At 38.1% G+C, this 9,614-nt stretch overlaps 1 protein-coding gene across 2 annotated transcripts in view; it reads left to right on the top strand.

Annotated features, from left to right (window-relative positions):
* The first annotated feature begins 9,389 nt into the window (after positions 1–9,389).
* The window catches only part of Tec (tec protein tyrosine kinase), a 113,872-nt gene continuing 113,647 nt past the window's right edge, over positions 9,390–9,614 (top strand). The window contains exon 1 of one of the 2 annotated variants that reach the window (XM_071614263.1): positions 9,390–9,465. The gene's annotated coding sequence lies outside the window, so the exon portion shown is untranslated. The remainder of the gene's footprint in view (positions 9,466–9,614) is intronic. The other variant, XM_027938416.2, reaches the window with a different exon arrangement.

Raw genomic sequence — 9,614 nt, 5'->3', positions numbered from 1 at the left:
CTGCCAAAATAGGGGAAGAAAAATTGGCACATAGGGGAAGAAATGAAAAGAAAGAGGTGTTAATTTTCACCTTTTAAAACAGATCAAGAGGGTTATCATCAGTTCTAGCTTATTTCCTAATCATCACACAATGTGTCTGGCAGGCCAGATTTTCCTATGGGCTTTGTTCCCACTATTGTTCAGAAGCCAAAAAATAAGTTGAACTAAAGTAGTCTCACTTGTTTTTGGTCATCATATCATGTAATTATATGAAAAACACCGCAACATTAGAAAAACAAACACAGCAAAAGGGAGTTCTTTATAACTCTTTTGTGTTTAAATTAGTCATGGGGGAAAAAAGAATCAGAAGAGGCAGAGATTTCTTCCTTCACCATACATGTAATACCAATTCTAAATTTGGAGTTCATTTGGCTGAGCACCTCTGGGTGGAGATCTCTGGAAAATTGCATAGAACCTGTGTATTCTCAGTTTCTCTTACAACCACTGTAGTAGTCCATAACATCAGGGTGTAAGATGTCACCAGCCTTATGCCTTCATCCACTTACCTGGCAGGAAATAAAATCTTGGTCAGTATCCAAGCCCTTTTATCCTCTTGCATGGAGTCATACAAGAATCAAAGACTTACATAGGGTCAGGAGCTTTGGGAAGGCTGCCTGCATACTTAGTCCTTGGAGAGATATTGGCTTCATTCCCACTGATTCTTTCTGCTGATGTGGATGCTGATCACTGGCAAAGCTGTGGACAAAGCTGTGGTGAATGAAGTAGACCTTTGCTTCATGCAAGCTTGGAGTATCTGTGGATACACATCTTGGGTGCTGCAGGACTGGGGTCCTGAGAGCTGCCATTCCTAGAAATCCCCCCAGACTTCAGATCCTAATTTTAATCTGGAATTGGTGGTAATTCTTGTTTTAGCTTGGGTTCCTCCAAAAGAAAAGCCTGAGATAAGGACATACATGCTATGTTGATAGTATATGTAGAGTGATCCTGGGGAAGAAGAGTGAGACAGGGAAGGTGGCAAGGCCAAATGAAGGTGTATTATGGGTGATGAGGGCAATGCATTGAGCAAGAGGAGCTTAATTCTGCTGAAACCTTTTGAGCAGCATACTAAATGCCATTCATAATTGTCTGCTCAAAGGAGTGGATATAGAAAATTATATATATATGCAGTTTGTCCTTTGTCTGTAGAATGTTGTTGTGTTAGTCTGCCATAGCTGCCATAACAAAATATCATATTCCAGGTGGCTTAAAAAACAGAAATTATTTTTTTCTCAGTTCTGAAGTCTGGAGCTCCAATGTTTATTTCTCCTAAGGCCTCTCTTCCAAGCCTATAGATGGCTGCCTTCTCGCTGTATCACCTGGCTTTTACTCTGTGTGTGAACTTCTGGTATTTCTCTTTTTTTAAGGCCACAATCCTATTTAGGTTAGAGCTCCACGCTATGACTTCACTTAACCTTAATTTCCTTCTGAAAGACCTATCTCCAAGTGTAGTCACATTGGAGGGTCTATAAGACCCAATCTTCAAGTGGAGTCACATTCATAGGTTAGGGCTTTAACCTCTGAATTTTGGGGGATGTGATTCAGTCCATCACAGTTGGCCTTGAAGGAGTTAAGTAGAGCCCCAGAGTGGACAGCAAACTCACCAGTTGTAAAAGGAATGAAAATTCAGATTTGGATGAATTCAGAGGTGAGGAGGAAAGAATGTAATTTTAGTTTTCACATGATTTTGTCTTCACCTTCCCTTCCCAATTTGAAGCTGGAACATAGTATCTCTCTATCGAAAATCACCCAACTTAATCCTCCTCAACTGACTAGAAACACAGCCAATCTTTACTTTTCTCCTGGGTGAGGCTATGTTTTTCAAAACACCCTCTTTCCTGGAATGGGTGTCTTTGTCTAAAATGAGTAATCTTCAGACCCAAGACAAGGAATTTTGTTCAAATGGTTTATTTGGGAGAGGATTCCAGAAGGCACTTATAAGGAAGTGGGGAGGTGAGACAGGAAAGGAAAGATGTCAATATCAATATCAACTTGCCTTCAATCCTCCCGGGTCCCAGAAGTTGTCCTCAGAGTTGTCCCATCCAGGGGACAAGAAAACTAGGGTATTTATCCTCCAGTTCTTTTCCATCATCATCTGGTGGCAGCTCCTTGGGGATGTTAACACTTCTGGCGTTTCTGGCCTGCTCTCTGAAGGTAAAACAAGAGAAAGCCCGCTGCAGAAAATGCCAGAGAAGGAATTCGTGAACCTAAGAGAAAGATGAATGGCAAAGGGACATATGAGAGACACTGAGAGCTAGCATAGTAGGGGTGAGGTCGGGAAAGGAGCCTTCGTGACAATTAGTTTGGAAAAGTAATGAACTAAGCAATTAGTAGTATGTACAGACCTATAGAAAGATTTTTTATTTTATTAAAAAAATATGCCGCAACACTAGCAGTATCTATTTGCATTTGTTTTTATTATAGTTACTTAAAAACATTCTACAATTCAGACTTAATGTTAATGTTGGTTTTTCTTTATTAGGTTTAAGTTGATGTAGTTTTAATAATATTTTTCTATTTTTTGATGCTCTGTTTTCTAACCTATAGAACAGAACTAATGAGTGTTCCTGTATCAATTGTTTGTCATGAGGATTAAGTGGATTAAGTGCTTAGGCTTATACTTTACAACATTTATACAATAAATGTTGGCTATTTGCTGGGGATGGATATTGGCCAAATTCACACAGCATAACTCTCTGGAGACATGTCTAAGTTGTGTGTATCAATAGTTTTCTTCCTTTTATTGCTGAGTAATATTCTTTGGTATGCTATACCTAGTTTGGGTTTAACTATTCAGCCATTAAAGGACGGATTGGTTTTCCCTGGTTTTGGCTACCAGGAAGAAAGCTGCTGTAAGCATTTGTATATGGGTTTTTCATGTGAACATGTGGTTTCATTTCTCTGGAACAAATGCCTGAAGGTACAATTGCTGGGTAATTTGGTAATTGTATGGTTAGGTTTTAAGAAATTGCCTAGCTGGTTTCCTGAGTAGCTATACCATTTTCCATTTTCACTGGCAATACATGGGTGATCAAATTTCTTCACAATCTTTACCTGCATTTGGTGTTGTCACCAAGTTTAATTTTAGCCATTCTGATAGCTCTGCAGTGATAGTTCATTGTGGTTTTAATATGTACTTACCAAGCCTTCAGCGATGTTGAAGGCTTGTGCTACTTTGCTCACTGTGTATCCTTTTTGTGAAATGACTCTTCATGTCTTTTGCCTATTTTCTAAGTGTGTTATTTCTTTTAACTGCTGAATTTTGAGAGCTCTTTGTATAGTTGCTCATGATGCTGTTGAACTGAATATTTTTGCTAGTTTTCTGTCTATGTGTTCTATCAATGGTTCAAACAGTATATATGTTTAGAGTTTGATTTTGACTTATCCATAGTGATTTTGCTAACTCTTAGTATATCTCTTTGTGTACATATATATATATATATATATATATATATATATATTTTTTTTTTTTCTTGGTACCGCAAATTGAACTTAGGGGAACTCCACCACTGAGCCACATCCCCAGCCTTATTTTGTATTTTATTTAGAGACAGGGTCTCATTGAGTTGCTTAGTGCTTCACTTTTGCTGAGGCTGGCTTTGAACTCGAGATCCTCCTGCCTCAGACTCCCTAGCTGTGGGGATTACAGGCATGCACCACAGCACCTGGCTATCTTTGTGTATTTTTTTAGTGGTTACTTTCTCCATTGTATTTATGTAACTTCATTTTTCCCCCCATTGAAAGGAAGCATAGAAATTTTAGCTCCCTTTATGTACCTCTATCCTCTCACTTTTATTATTTTCCTAAAGATTTCATTTGCATACCTTTGAACCTCTCGGTGTTATAATTTTTGCATGAACTGTCCATTATAATTTAGAAAAAAATAAGAGGAAGAAGAATGTTTACTTACCTGTATTTTGTTGCTCATTGTATTTTCTTCTTTCCTAGTAGTTCCAGATTCCTTCCTTTATTGATTCTTTTTTGTTTAGAGAGCTTCCTTTTGCCATTTTTTAAAGGATAGATCAACTGATGATAAATGCTATCAATTTTCTTTTATCTGAGAAAACCCTGAGTTGTCCTTCCTTTTGAAAACTATTTTAGCTAGGTATAGGATTCTGAACTGGATGACAGTTATTTTATTCAGTACTCAAACAAATGCCATGCCCACTTCCTTCTCTAGGATTGCTGATGAAAAATCTGGTGTCGTTTGAATTATTTTCTACCCTATAGAAAAGGTGTACTTTTCTATGTTTATATATGAATACATGACCAACATAATTCCACATCATGTACAATCAGAAGAATGGGAAGATGTACTCTGTGTACATATAATATGTCAGAATACATCCTACTGTCATGTGTAACTAAAAAGAGGGGAAAAAAGTGTCATGTTTCTCTTGCTACTTGTACAATTTTTCTTTTTTGGTCTTTAATGCTAAGAAGTGTAGCTATGATGTGTTTTATCATAAATTGATTTTTGTTTATCCTGAATGAAGTATACTCAACTTCATGGTGTATAGGCTTACATGTTTTTCAAATATAAAAAAATTTCAACCAATATTTCCTTGAGTACTTTTTCAGCTCTGTGGTCTTCCTCTTTGAAATTCTTATGATACAAATGGTAGATCTCTTGTTATAGTCCCATGAGATTATTTGTGAATCTTTTTTTCTGTCTCTGTTGTTCAGATTAGGTCATTTCTATTGCTTGGTCTTCTGGTTTACTGACTCTTTGCCTCTGTCTCATCCATTTTGCTGAAGTTCATCCATGGAGTTTTAAATTTTGATTCTTGTATTTTCATTTGGTTCTTCTTGATACTTTCTATTTCTTTGTTGATACTTTCTATTTTAATTAATTAATTTTTTTGCCAAGACAATTTTCTTCATTGATTTCAAGCTTGTTTGTAATTGCTCATTGAAGCAGTTTTATGATAGATAATTTAAAATTTTTGTCACATGATTTTGACATCCTGTCATCTTGGTGCTGTTTTCTATAGATTGTCTTTCTCATTTAGTTTGAGATCTTCCTGTTTCTTAGTATAGTGAGTTCCCTGTCCCCAGCTGGCCTCCCCTGATGTGTTCCTGATTGGGAGGGGCAGAAGTGTCCTGTTACTATTCCTTGTGTGGCCTCCAGGGACACCATGTGGTGGGAGTGTGTGTGTCCTCAATAATTGTTTTTTTAGTGTTGATCAAATTTACTTTGAAATTTTATTCTGCCTTTAATTATGTATATAAAGTACTACAAACGTAAATATTGCTTTGAAAATAAAGAATGCATAAATCGTTTTATATTTTTGTGTATATTTAAATGAATTACAATGAAAATGTATTGTTTAAAAGGCTTCATACTTTACTAGTTTGAGAAACACTGACACGGATGACTACCTGGCTCAATGCCTGCATTATGAGTCCCTGGAAATATTCATACTTCCCTTCAGTTTCTCTCATCTACTTGCAAAGATAAAAGGGGCTGGGGTCCTGATACTACGGAATATCATGACTACCTGACATTGACTTCTTTCCCATAAGAGAGAGAAAGAAACTTATTGAATGTTCTGCTATTGCCTCTTGTTACCAATATTACAAACTTATTGGCTTAAAATAATATAAGTGTTTTCTTTTACAGTTCTTAAGTCAGAAGTCCAAAAATAAGTTTTGCTGAGCTAAAAATTCAGGTATCAAAGGATCTGGTTCCTTCTGGATTCTCTAGGGGCAAATATGTTGCCTTGTCTTTGCCATCTTCTAGAAGCTCTCTGCTTTCCTTACTTGTGGTCCCTTCCTTCGTCTTCAAAGCTTTCTGTATCACATCTTCAAATTTCTCTCTTCCTGTCTTCTGTTTTTCTTATCTCCTTCTCTGACTCTGACCCTCCTTTCTCCTTCACTTAGCCAGATAGTCCAGAATAATCTCCCCATCTCAAGATTCTTATTTACTCACATCTTTTGTCATGTAGGTTAATGTATTCACAGGTTCAGGGATTGAAGATGGCATCATTGGGAGGGACATTAATTTGCCTCACCACAAGGGGATGTTGTTACTTGCAGCTAAATTGAATTCTAAACCATTGACTTTCCACCAGAATGTGGGGCCCGGCATAGTAGAAGTTTTGTCTGCCTTGTTTGCCTGTTTTCTCAGCCTTTTGGTCATGCAGTGATGGCCATAGTTTCAAGACCACCATTAAGAAGGAGGTAGCTTCAGAAGCATTTGAGGTTAGAGCATTCTGGATAGAGAAAAGGAAGTATAAACCCAGGACAGAATAATCTTTTTCCCCCAGAATAATTTTTTAATTCATATTAGTAATACTGAATATTGCATTTTATTATGACTAAAGTAATTTTAACTCAAACTTCATAAATTACAAAGTCATTGAGATATTGGAGTTCTTTGAAACACTATTTAGATTTTAATCTAGAATATAAATTGGCCCAAGACAGATGTGATTCTTGTCTTTATATTTCTCTTCTTCTAAGCATAATCTGATTTTATTTCTATGCCTTCTTCTCTGGCTCTGTATTTTAAAAAATTTCACTTACTACCAATCCAGCAGAAAAACATTATACAAGGAAATATTTTTAAATAACCCCACATGATCCAGGATTCAGTGTTTATTTCCTCTGGCAGCTTTGCATGGCTAAGAGTGTGAAGTCGGAGGCTGGAGATGTAGCTCAGTGGAGAGCACTTGCCCAGTGTGCACAAGGCCCAGTATCTAGTCCCTAGTACTATAAAAAACAAAGCAAGCAAGCTAACAAACAAAAAGCCAAGTGTAAATTTAGGAGCCATGCTGCTTTGTGTCCACATTCTGGTTTTCCACTTGATAGCTGTGTGACTTTGGGCAAATTATTTAAAGCTTTTCTGCCTCAGCTTCTTCATCCGTACAACAAAGATAACAACTGTATGCCTCTCACATTTGTGAGAATTTGATGAATTAATGCATTTAGAAAAGGGCCTAGTACGTAGGATTTCTCTCAAATAACTGTTAACTGTAATTCTTATTCTTTCAACCTTTCCCCACATAATCTTTATTTAGTAGTAATCACAGAGTACACAAAGCCTTGGGTTCTATTTTTTTCCATATAAACTTGTTCATAACTTTTTCTCCACATTTTTATTATATTAACACAGATAATATTTTTAATAGTAACCTGACATTCCATAGTATTGATATATTTTTCTTAAATATTTCCCTATTTGACGTTTAATTATTTTGTTATTATAAATGATGCTTTTATAAACACACTTTGAATATGATATCTTTCTTTCCTTTGAGTTAATTATTTGGCAACCATTCCTGGGAATATGATTATTGACTTTATGTCCAACTTTTAAAACTTGCTCCTTCCTACTATGTAATTAGTTCCAAAGGAGCAACTACTTTTGGCATATGATAGAAAGAGACAGACATATCATACCATCACAATGAAGTCATTTTCATGTAGGAACAGACTCTCCATACAAAACTGATAAGGACTGTATTATTACCACATCATTCATTTATTCAACAAGAATTTATTAATTATCTGTGATGAGTTAAGTCTCATTTGGGAAAGTAGAAAGTTAAAAAAAAGAATTCAGAGACTTACAGAAAGGAGTACAAGAAGATCCAAATACAAATACTACTTTATTTACAAACTTGCCATGTTGATTTTGTATGTCTTCTTGTGCTCCATGCGGAATCTATGTGAAAGTTAAAAAGATGTATTTTCTTCTCTCAAAGAACTGAAACAATGTCAACCTGATATTGAGCATTTATACTTACAAAAGTCAAATAATTAAAGCTCTAAGTCTTCTCACTTATGTATCTGAGCATTTTTCTTGGGAGAAAATTAACTTTATTACTGTAATAACTATAACTAGCTCTCTCCACACACACATCCCATTTTGATTTTTTGCATAGAATTTCAGAGGGTTCATGACCATCCATCCCTCAAAGAACATTGGTCCTGGGGGAAATTATGTTAATGGGTCAAAACAAGCATCTGAACAGGATAAGAGGCAAGAAAGAGTAGGGTAGGGAGGAGACAGTAGATTATATGAGAGAAATTTTACTATATTCATTTATAGTAAGTCATATGTATACCCAAGATTTTGGATGGAGTGAGAGAGGATTTGGTATCAGAAAACCTCCGTTTGTCCCATCCCCCTTATCTTAATTAAATGACTTTAGGCAAGTCTTTAGAACCTCTCTGATGCTCACCTTTTTTTCCTGTTAAATGGAATCTTGTCGGACTCCTTCTCAGGGTAATTATAACGATCAAAGGAGAAGTAATATAGGAAGGCACTGTTTCTAGTCCCAAACAAGCACAAGGTATGATAACTTTTAATGCACTTGCCCTCCCCTCCCTTTCATTTTCAGGTTGGCTGCCTGTGTTGTCCTTCAGGTCTTAGTTCTATTGTCACTTCCTCCTAGAAACCTCCAGGACCGCCTTGTCTTGTGAAGCTCCCCACCCCCAACCCCGTTCTGTCACCCACTTTTCCATCACCCTGCTGTATGTTGCCAAGACCCTTCTTACATATCTTACATATTTATTTTCTTTATCCCTACATGGAATAAAAGCTCCTTGAAGGGAGAGCTCTGTTTTGTATTCCACAAGCCTGCATCAGTTTATGGCACATGCTGGACACTCACATTTCAGTAAGTCTAGATTTGAAGTTCAGCTTTTTAATTTACTAATTAAGATTAGTAAAAGCTTTTTAGTAAAGCTTTTTACTTTACTAATCTAGATTTGAAGTTCAGCTTTTTACTTTACTAGCTGTTTGGCATTAGACAAGTTGTTACTTCTCTATGCCTTATTTTCACCATATCTAAAATGGGGTCTCTGTTACTAGGAATTTCAGGTACAGTACCTAGAACAGCGCATTTTCTGCTCTTCATCGAGTGAAGTGTTAATTCATTAATTGTGCACGTGACCCTGTAAATATCAGTTTTGACAGTAAAAGGATTTATTCTTTTGGTATAACGCCTTGTATCACTCCGGGGCACCTCAACACCCGCTTGACCCGCCAACCTTTAGCGGAAGAGGAGTTGCGGTTCTTAGTTTCTACCAGGCTCCCAGTCACCCACAGGTGGCACTGCTCTGGGTAGTCCCCGTCGATCAGGGATGTAGGAGCCCTAACTGGGCGGTTCTCTTGGGTAGGGACGCCCAAGCCTAGGGAAGCCAACCGCTGCGTCCGAGAACATAAGGGTGTCCACTGAAACTTGCGGGGTGGGGGCCCTGGACACGCTTGCGATCTATTCCGGTCTTTTGCCTTCAAATTGCCACAGGGCGGTGTCAAACGGTGGTTGTGAGCTCTAGAGACCGGGGCGGAGCGATCGGAGGCGGGGTGGGGCGGGGCGACAGGTGGGCCGGGGCGGAGGGCGCCCAGAAGCGGACTGGGCACAACCCAGCAGACCTCACACTCTCCCGGGCTAGGCGCAGCAGACGCGCTCCAGCCAGGTAAGGGCGACGCGGGCCGGGACTCCGGCGGGGAGGGTCTGGACTGCCATGCGCGCGGACAGAGGTGGCTTCCACATGTCCAAACTGACCATCGTGGAACCGGGAAGGATTTTCTACTTTTTGGGTTGTAGTGATCGCGGGCGTGCCAC

The sequence above is a fragment of the Marmota flaviventris genome, chromosome 7 (assembly GCF_047511675.1).
Source record: "Marmota flaviventris isolate mMarFla1 chromosome 7, mMarFla1.hap1, whole genome shotgun sequence".
Lineage (NCBI taxonomy): Eukaryota > Metazoa > Chordata > Mammalia > Rodentia > Sciuridae > Marmota > Marmota flaviventris.
Note: the sequence above shows the minus strand (reverse complement) of the source record. Positions and strands in the feature narration are given on the sequence as shown.